We start from the raw sequence: 10904 nt of genomic DNA on the forward strand, positions 1-10904 counted from the left end.
TTAATTCCTGGTTTACATTCTGAAAAAGTCGTTATTTTCCTTAATGAGAAAATTAAAGGAGAACGAGTAAAGTTCCCCATCCTGTGTCTAATCCAAGAAAATCAAGAGATCTAGAAGTTTCTTCCTAAGATAAGTCATGTCAACCCATAAAAACCCACCCCCCTCCGACTCTGGTGACAAATGTTTATTGCGCCTACTATGAACCTAGCATGGAGCTAGTTGTTGTGGTGGGTTTCCAAGAAGTTGTGTTCAACGTCTCTTGGGGGAAAGTTGAAGGAAGTGAAGTAAGTCTTGCAAGTAGCTGGTGGGGAGGCATGCGGATAGGCATCCAGGCTCAGCAAGAACAGTTCGCACTTTAAAAAATGGGTCTTCACTTATTCATACAATTGTTTATCATTTGCTCAATACCTACACATTTAGTACGGACCGTTACATTTAGTTTAGGCAAAATACTGTGTTATAGTCTCTAAAGGATTTCGGGAAATTTTGGGAATCATTTATAATGGCATACTTTGATCTCTGTCCCGGAACTATTTCACTCTCCACAGCTGGGCCCACTCAGCCGTCACATGAGGGCTCGCCCCTCCTCGTGGCTGACTGAAGGAGCAGGACACCTGCGTCCATAGTATGACCTCAGAGGTGCTGCTGTGTTTGACTCATTCACCGCTTCGCGGAGTCATTGGTCACATACCCACTGAGCCACAAGTATGTACCTGGCACGATTTGAAAATCCCATAGAACATTGTTTCTAGCTCCGAGGGGCTCCTGGTCTAGTGCAGCAGTCAGACGTATTAAGAATAATTAATGCTAATATTAATTACTAGTGCAATCCTTATGTGGAAGGAGCTTTTAGAACCCAGAGAAGGAGGTACCTATCTCTGCACGGAGAGGCCTGGGAAGACTTCACAGAGGAGCTGATGCGTGCGCTAGGTCTGGAGGAATGCTGGTGGAGCGCTATGGATAAGGGAGGGAGAACATTCCAGGCAGAGGGAACAGCAGGTGTAGAGACGGCCATGTGCTCAGGAACTGCCCGCAGTCCGGTGTGGCCAGCGAAGGATGGGGGTGACACTGGCAGAAATAGGCTGGGTCGGGAGCATGAAGTGTCTTGGTTTCATTGAACTCTATTTCCGAAAGTTAGCTTCCTGCTTCTTGCCGTGTGACCACGCTCCACTTTGATCGCTGCCTTAGTAGTAACCTGATTCCCACCCCCGCTTCTTGAGAACCTACCTGTGGCCAAACCCCTCCTCGCCTCAGATGTAGTGACATCGTTCCTAAACCTCTACCAGCCGCTCCGACCACGTTCTCCTGACCAGAGCTACACCAGCGCGCCCAGGTGCACGATCTCAGGTTCTCCAGAACGGAAGGAATTTTTAAAGAGCATTGGACCAGTGTTTTTTCATCTTTTTTCCCCCTGCCTTGGCAGACACGATGAATGTTCTCTGCAAAACATCCTTCCCTATCATTGGCTGCAGCAGATTATAGGAGAGAGTTTGAAACCAATCCTGTTCCTCCTCTCTTTACGATTCAACTAATGCCTAATGGGATGCTGGTAATTGAATGTGACATTATTATAGGACTAACATTGAAGCTGCAAACCCGGCTCTGTTTAACGTGTAACAAATTCCTCATGGTTGATTTTATATTTGATCTCAACCAGTGCCTGACCTCTCTTATAACACCCCGGAACCTCACTTGAAAATTCTTTTTTTAAAAAATTTTAAATGTTTTATTTTTGAGAGAGAGAGAGACAGCATGAGCAAGGGAGGGTCAGAGAGAGAGGGAGACAAAGAATCTGAAGACAGGCTCCAGGCTCTGAGCTAGCGTTCAGCACAGAGCCTGACGCGGGGCTCAAACCTACGAACCGTGAGATCATGACCTGAGCCGAAGCTCGACTCTTAACCGACTGAGCCACCCAGGTGCCCCTCACTTGAATATTCTTGATAACGTAAATCTCACTCATCAGGCAATCATTCAATTTGTGGACAGCTCCCAAGAGTAGAGAATTCTTTCTTAAACAGAGTAGATGTTTCCCTTCCTAGGACTGCCTGTCTCAGTCCCACTCTCTGTGGTTACAGAGGAAAAGTATAATTATGCCTCCCCATCACAGTCCTTTAAATATCTAAAGGTGATTACTCGCTCCCCAGTAACGTATTTTTTTTTCTGGCTTAAATATCCCAATGACATGGTTCCATTCTTGAAAGAACTGAATTTTGTCAACGTATCTCTTAAAATAAGATGCTCAGACCTAAAACTGTTCTCTCAATGCAGGCACACCAGCAAAATATACATCTGGGACCATTACTGTTTTTATTCTGGGTGAAATATTTCTATTAATGTAATTCAAGATCTCATTAGCTCTTCTGGCAATTCTGTCTATTGGCCAGTGTTGCAATTTTCATTAAATGAAACCCCCTCAACGATTTTATTTGAATTGCCAATGGCTCAGGTGTCTCTCATCTTATAATTGGTCTGACATTTTTTTTAACCTCATTGCAGAACTTTACATTTGTCCCTATTAAATTTCATCTTATTAGTTTTGCTGATTGTTCCAAGCTGTCAAAGGCAATTTGAATATGTATCTGACATCTAGCATATTAACATCCATCCAACTTTGTGCCACGGCTAAATCTAGAAAGGATACCCATTTTATTAGAATTCAAGTATTTAATCAAAATATCAAACAGGATGGAACTAAACACGGAGACTAGTGGTATGTGACTAGATACCATCTTCTGGGGTGCCTGGGTGGCTCAGTTAGTTAAGCGACCGGCTTCGGCTCAGGTCATGATCTCACGGATTGTGGGTTCAGGCCCCTCATCGGGCTCTGTGCTGACAGCTAGCTCAGAGCCTGGAGCCTGCTTCAGATTCTGTATCTCGCTCTCTCTCTGACCCTCCCCTGCTTGCTCTGTCTCTCAAAAATAAATAAAAAAACATTTTAGATACCATCTTCTTTTAGGTTGCATTGATCTTGATTAATATTAGTAGAATAAATTATTTTAGCCAATTGTGCATCCACCAATCCATAATGTCATCCATCCCACTTGGCCATAGAGACATCATGAGTCATAGTTTTGAGATAGTATTATTTTGAAGACAAAATATGCAACTCATTTGAAATAAAATCCTTTTGGAAATATAAATTGAGAGTTTAGTCCATTTTAGTTCAATGCACCCCGGTATAGAGAAAAGGCCTTTGAGATTCTCAGTAAGCAAATCAGTAAAAACAGAAACTATAAAGTGAAAAAATGGAAGATATGTTAAATGCTCACATAGAAAAAAATCTTAAGGGCAAAAAATAAGTAAAAACCTGGGTCAACTATCTGGAACACAAATGACAAAGAGTCAATTTCATTAATGTACAAAGAGCTCATATGAATTAATTTTTAAAAAATGAATAACCCAAAAGAAAATGGGCAAAGGACAAGAACAGGAAGTTCACTCACTTAACACACACACAAGCACAGGGCCAAATAATAAAGAAAGAAATGTCGGTTAACTTTGACTCTTGGTTTTGGCTCAGGTCATGATCTTAAGGGTTCATGGGTTTGAGTCCCGCATCGGGCCCTGTGCTGACAACATGGGGCCTGCTTAGGATTCTCTTTCTCTCCCTCTCTCTCTGCCCCTCCCCTGCTCACGTTCTCTCTCAAAATAAAATAAATAAACTTTAAAATACACATACACTTTAAAATCTAATGATTTCACTTATAGGATTTTATCCTACTAATATATTTCCATAAGGTACAAAGAAATGGAAAGTTGTGGAGGATGGATTGGATCTACCTCTTGTCAGATGAGCTGCCTTTGGTGAGTTGGTGCCCCCCTCTGTGAACTGGGGATAATAATATTCTCTGCTAATTGGAATGTGTGAGGAATAAGTGAGCTCTTCAAAATAGCACCAACCACATAATAAGTGCTATATATGAGTGCTTTTTTTTTTACTGCTATTTATTTCATCATGTACTGTTTTTAGTGCCTGTCTCTGCCCATTGAATAGAAGCTCTACAAGGAATTTGTTCTTTTGTCATTTTTGTTCACTGATGAACCCTGAGGGGTTGGAATTTGACAGCTGGTAGACATATAAGAAATACTTCCTGACTGATGCTGGCTATCATCCTGCAACCATTCTGTTCATGAAGATCAGCCAGCTCCTCAAGCTCTGCTCCCTGGCCACAGAGAGCCGTTGGGTTTCTTTTTCTTTTTTTTTTTTTTTTTTATTTTTTAACACTTGTTTATTATTGAGAAACAGAGAGAGACAGAGCATGAGTGGGGGAAGGGCAGAGAGAAGGGGAGGCACAGAATCCGAAGCAGGCTCCAGGCTCTGAGCTGTTAGCATAGAGCCCAATGTGGAGCTCGAACCCACAGTGAGATCATGACCTGAGCCGAAGTCGGATGCTCAACTGACTGAGCCACCCAGGCACCCCATTGGGTTTCTTTTTAAAGAAAACATTGAAGAACTGGTGAAAAATTCTTCTTGACAAGTTATCACATTTTCCTTGAAAACTTATTCTGGCTATGACTCAGCCTCAGGGATTTGTTGGTGTGAGTACACCCTGGGTGAACTGATAAAATCAAAGCCCTGAAAATGCAAAGCTGAGCTCCTGACCCTGAATCCACGCTCCCCTGGGGACTGGAATGAGGAAAAGGGCAGTGGAGATGTGGAGAAGTGAACGGCTGGTGACAGGAGCCATTCTAGGGTGCTTGAGGGAGCAGGGCATGAGGGTGGCTATGCTTTAGGACCTTGATCGGCCTAAGCTGTGCCTAAAGGGAGCAGTCAGAGCTAACTTAGTGGTCCCCTGCCATGTTCTTCTACGGTAGCTCCAAGTTCAGAGGAGCTCCGCCCAGCTCTGCAGATGGGTTCAACCTAGACACACGACTCTCAGTCTGCAAACATCATGTCTTCCCTGCAGAACCTGCTCTCATCAAGAAGGGTGTTTCCAGTCTTTGCAAGAACACGACACATGACAAAGTTAGGACCGGACTGTAGAGTCCCCAAGCTCCCTATTGTACACGACATGGTTGAAAGAATCAGAGTTTTCCTGAAAGAGGGAAGTTAACCTTGATTTGCAGAGTATTTGGACAGTCACAAAAAGCCATGGTAAGCAGTAATTGTCCTGCTGGGACTGTACAGCATCAAAATCAGACACTGATGTCCACCCCTCACACCCCCTCCTTCTGTGTGCGAGAATTGATTTCCATTAGTTGAAATTCACACAATAAAGGAAACCTTTGTTTTCAATTCTGCTGATGAGAGAGACAATATATGCGACCTCCTCATTGATTGACTGTTCTGTTTTCTTAGATTTACTTCTTGAGAGAATCATTAAACATAAGAGAAAATGATTTGTCTCCATTGATTGGCTGATGTGCCCATCTGACAGCCATGGTTTCTATATTAGAGTTATTATGCCATTAATGTAATTTGCAGAAGCAAGAAGAAATCGCTCAGGTTCTGATGGTATTGCTGTTATGTTTTTTTAAATAAATAAAAACTTTTTAAAGGAAATAAATCTGGTGACAACAATAATAGATGAAGAGGCCAACTGGTCACCTCATAAATCACCACAAGGTTAAGGAAACCTGGTTACTTAGTGCTGACTGCTGCGAGGCTGAGTTTCTCCAAAGGGCCCCTTGCATTTTGTGACATTCTTAGGGGCACCGCTAATTGCAAGTCCTTAGGAAAGATGACTTCCCGTTATTCATTTAAATTCCTTTCTCATTCTCACGGCTGTCTTATTGCTTAAGTTTAGGGAGCTACATGGAGCGTGGTAAAGCCGGGCTTGATTCAGGTTCCCCAAGGCTCCTCTGAACTGTGCGTTCGCGCCGGTTGGGGAGGTTGCGTGCCTATGTCATTCTCCATAACTTTTCTCTCCTTCCTCAACCTGCAACGACGGCCAAGAAATTAATTATGGTAAGGAAACACTGCTGCTTTGTGACCTGGCACTGGCTGACTGCAAAACTCCAACCTCGAAGTGAACGCCTGGGCGTTGAAATGAAGTCATCCTTGGAATTTTCTAGAAAAAGAAATTGATATCCATAGGTGCAATTTGTGGGCCCTCTTCTCCCACTGGCTTTGAAGGGTCTTATCTATCACTTCTACTGCTACTTTTGGAGCATGGGGCTAGTTGTGCATATTTTTCTGAGCTATGACAGGTGCCCAAAAACGATCCTCTTTTTTTCCCCCATGGAGGCCAGCCTGGTGTCGTGGGCGTGACTGCCCTCCAGTTAGAGGGTCCTGGCACTGGGCATTACACCTTGCAGTTGCTGTCTTTTTTTTTTTTTTAATTTTTAATGTCTTTTATTTATTTTTAAGAGACAGAGAGAGACAGTGCAAGCAGGGGAGGGTCAGAGAGAGAGAAGGAGACACAGAATCTGAAGACAGGCTCCAGGCTCTAAGTTATGTCAGCACAGAGCCTGATGCGGGGCTCAAACCCAAGAACCATGAGATCATGACCTGAGCTGAAGCCGGACGCTTAACCAGCTGAGCCACCCAGGCGCCCCTGTAGTTGCTGTCTTAAAACTCTTAATACATTTTGAACAACAGGCTATGTATGTTCATCTTGCACTAGGCCTGCAAATTACGTAGCCTGTCCTGAGTGGAGGGCGATTGAGTGGCATCAGTCCGTATCAAAGTGATCCTGTTGGTTGAATAAGCACAGCCCGTTTGCACAAACCAAAGTCTGAGTATGGAATGACCTCCTCCCCTACGTTGTGAATTGCTTTTGTTTCCCCTCCTTCCCTTTTTGCAGGAACGGAAAGATGCTTGTGACAATGATTCGCATCTCTAAGAAGGGATGAGAGCTTACACACTGAAGACTGAGTCTTCTTTTTTCTTTAACTTTTTTTATGTTTTTAATTTATTTTTGGGAGACAGAAAGAGACAGTATGAGCAAGGCAGTGTCAGAGAGAGAGGGAGACACAGAAACTGAAATAGGCTCCAGGCTCTGAGCTATCAGCACAGAGCCCGACGCAGGGCTCGAACCCACGAACAGTGAGATTATAACCAGAGTCGAAGTTGGATGCCCACCTGACTGGGCTACCCAGGCGCTCCAAGACTGAGTCTTCTGACAGTGGGTACAAAAACCCTTAAGTAAAGGCAATTATTCTAGGAGAATGAATGGGGAGTTTTTGAGTTTTTCTGTTAAACAAGACATGCAGTTTTGTTGTGCTGTTAAGTATTTTGTCATTAGTAACATATGAAACAAATATCACAGAGTGAAATAGCTTTTCGCATTTGAATCTCCCAGGAACCAATACCAAGAGAACCATTCTGTTTTCTTTCTTTTTTTTTTTTTTGAAATTTTTAATGTTTATTTATTTTTTGAGAGACAAAGACAGAGCATGAGAGGGAGAGGGGTGGAGAGAGAGGGAGACACAGATTCTGAAGCAGGCTCCGGGTTCTGAGTTGTCAGCACAGAGCCTGATGCAGGGCTCGAACCCACGGACTGTGAGATCTTGACCTGAGCCAAAGTCAGACGCTCAATCAACTGAGCCACCCAGGCGCCCCAAACCCATTCTGTTTTCAATACTGTAAAGAAATGTGGTATCTATCCATTATGTGGCTAAGAAGACACAGTCTATTGAAAGATCCTCAATGTCACTAACATCAGGGAAATGCAAATGAAAACCACAATAAGATACCACCTCATACCTTTTAGGATGGCCATTATAAAAACCCCAGAATTATACCTGTTATCATCTGCTGAAGTGTTACAATTGTTGTGTGGCATTATTGCAGTGACAGATAACTGAGTGATGTGCTGTTGTGTTGCACGATGCACACTTCTATTCCTAGAGACCACGAAGGATGTAGAGAATGACGCCCTAAAACTTCGCTGGTGAATGTGACACCGTCCGTGGGAGAGACTGACGTTGCCAGGTGGCACGGGATCATCAGAAAAGTGGAGAAAAACCCCTCCGGAAGTAGAAATGTAGAAAAGGTGTGAAAACTATAGCTGAGACTCTAGGTAAGGGTGGCAAATGTGTCCCCATCATTTTCGTAGCTCCAGAACTAACAGAGTGTGTCGCTGAGAGGGAAGGAACCGGTACACGTTAGTGGAGAGGAACATTTACTCCCCTCCTTTACTTGCTACTCAGCACATCTCAGTTCTGGTCTATAATCATCCAGAGCTTCCTGGGTCCACACAGACGTTTCCTGAAGGATGTCACTTCCTTTGTGTGGTGGCTGAACAATTGGTTGTTAAAACATTTAAAAATCACTAATTCAGATTCAGTATTATGTCAGCTTTCAATATCTCTCTGCTGAACAAATCCATTTAATAGGGAATATGTGAACTAATAGTACAACTGTTATTCCAGAGCAAATATTTAAAATATTTTAAAGAACAAATGGCTTTATTCACTTTTACTTCCAAGACAGGCGTATGTATCTATTTTTAACATTTGGTAACTTTGAACCAATATTTAGTTAATTCTAAACATGAAAATAGAGTTTAGACCTGAGAAACAATTAACTTCATTCAAAAAGCTATTTTTTGTGATTTTGTGTGTGTGTGTTTTTAAAGTTTATGTATTTATTTGGGGAGACACAGAGACAGTGTGATTGGAGGAGGGGCAGAGAGAGAGGGAGACAGAGAATCCCAAACAGGCTTCATGCTGCCTGCGTGGAGCCCACCACAGGGCTCGATCCCAAGACCCTGGGATCCTGACCTGAGCTGAAATCAAGAGTCGGATGCTTACCCAGCTAAGCCACCCAGGCAGCCCTCAAAAGGTGGTTTAATTAAAAAAATAAACTAGTCTGATTTTATTTTCAGTAAGTACAATTTAGTGAAATTTTATTATTGCTAAAAAAACCCCATTTAATCATAGAATTCTCTTGCTCCTTTTGAAAGAGGTTTATTTTGTTTTTCAAAGGGTTTAATTTGGAAATCTTAAATTTTCCAGAAAACGCTATCCTGCCTTGAACCATCACCAGCTGGGAATGTTATTGCAATGATCTTGGTGGGTTATTCCCCCCATCTGAAAGTACAAAAATGGATTTTGTAAAGTGTATAAAAACATTACATGAAGTCACCTTTCTTGTCTTTCTTGTAAGACAGAAGTTGCTGTGGAAGATTTGGAAATCCCAGAATGTCCTGGAACATTCCAGTAGACCAGCATTCAACACAGCTTTCACTGTGTTCACTAAAAAAAAAAAAAAAAAAAAAAAAAAAAAAAAAAAAAATTCTATACCTGTACTTGAGACGGATGGATGAACTTGACCCATTCAACCAGCCTCCATGTTATTTCTGGTGAATCTTGCTTCTTCCTCTCCCTTAATGGCTCAGTTGATGACCTCAGGCAAATTTTGTCTTCAAAGAGTCAAATAATAAATATTTTTGGCTTTTGGGGCCATATGGTTTCTCTTGTAACTACTCAACTCCACCATTTTGGTGCAAAAGCAGCCTTAGGTAATGTGTAAATGAATGAATGATACCTGTGTTCCAATAAAACTTTATAGATGCTGAAATTTGCATGTTATGTAATGTTTACAGGTAGCAAAATCTAATACTTCTTTCGATTAAAAAAATCATTTAAAACTGTAAAAACTCTTCTTAGCTGACAGGCCATACAAAAACAAGCGGTGAGCTGGATTTGGCCCATGGCTGTGATTTGTCAGCCCCTGACCTTAGGTTAACGAGGCTGATGGACCAAACAGAATGGGGGGCCTAATTAAGAACACACATACTGAAGCCAGAGAGCCCAAGCTTAAATCTCAGCTCTGCCTTTCCCCATTCATCTGATCTTGGGCAGGTTTTTTTACATTAAAAAAAAAAAAGTAAATCTTAATAAAAACGTACTGAGGATCAAATGCATTAATGTAGCTAACACACTTGGTACCTAGCAAATACCGTGAGCCTGCTAGCTGTCTTGGTTATCATTGTAACTTACCAGAGTTGGCAATTCTGGTTTATTTCAGAACATACAGAAGAACTAGACTGACCCCATGGAATCAGAAGTGTGGAGTCTCATTGGACCCACTTGCCCTAGATTTGAGATTCTTCTTGCTCTTGGCACATAGTTCATGTTCATCTTCTGTAGGTGCAGCCAGATTTTGAAATTCCCAAATAAAGCCACAGCATTTCCCCTGACCTACTATTTATGAAAGCATTTGTCATGGTTAACCAGTTTTAATATCTCAAAAAAAAATCCTGTCACTTTATGAGGAAGAAATACCTAAATACATACACTAACTGAAATTTTGAAATGTTGATATTTCTTTTATAAATGGAATCTTGAAGTTTTTTCTCTTATATCTTCCCTCTCCAGGGTGTGGAGAGACAGGCACCCTCCTACACTGTTGGTGGGAATGTAAACTGGTACAGCGCTCTGTTTCCGACCTGGGCCGGTTCACCCCTCCTTAGGCAACCTGTGGTCCCCTCGCTCCCGGGAAGTCACCATATTGATGCTGAACTTAGTGTGGACACCTGATCTGCATAGCGCACTACAGCCCAGAACTCCTGGGCTCAAGCAATCCTCCTGCCTCAGTCTCCCGAGTAGCAAGGACTACAGGCGCGCACCACCGCGTCTGGCCAGGGGCTCTGGATAACAGTGTGGAGATTCCTCAAAAAACTATCCATAGAACTCCCCCATGACCCAGCAATCGCACTGCTAGGGATTTACCCAAGGGATACAGAAGTGCGGATGCATAGGGGCACATGTACCCCAATGTTCATAGCAGCACTGTCAACAATAGCCAAATCATGGAAAGAGCCTAAATGTCCATCACCTGATGAGTGGATCAAGATGTGGTATATATATATATATACAATGGAGTATTACATGGCAATGAGAAAGAATGAAATCTGGCCATTTGTAGGAAAGTGGATGGACCTCAAGGGTGTCATGCTAAGTGAAATAAGTCAGGCGGAGAAGGACAGATACCATATGTTTGCCCTCATAGGTCT

The sequence above is a fragment of the Suricata suricatta genome, chromosome 4 (assembly GCF_006229205.1).
Source record: "Suricata suricatta isolate VVHF042 chromosome 4, meerkat_22Aug2017_6uvM2_HiC, whole genome shotgun sequence".
Lineage (NCBI taxonomy): Eukaryota > Metazoa > Chordata > Mammalia > Carnivora > Herpestidae > Suricata > Suricata suricatta.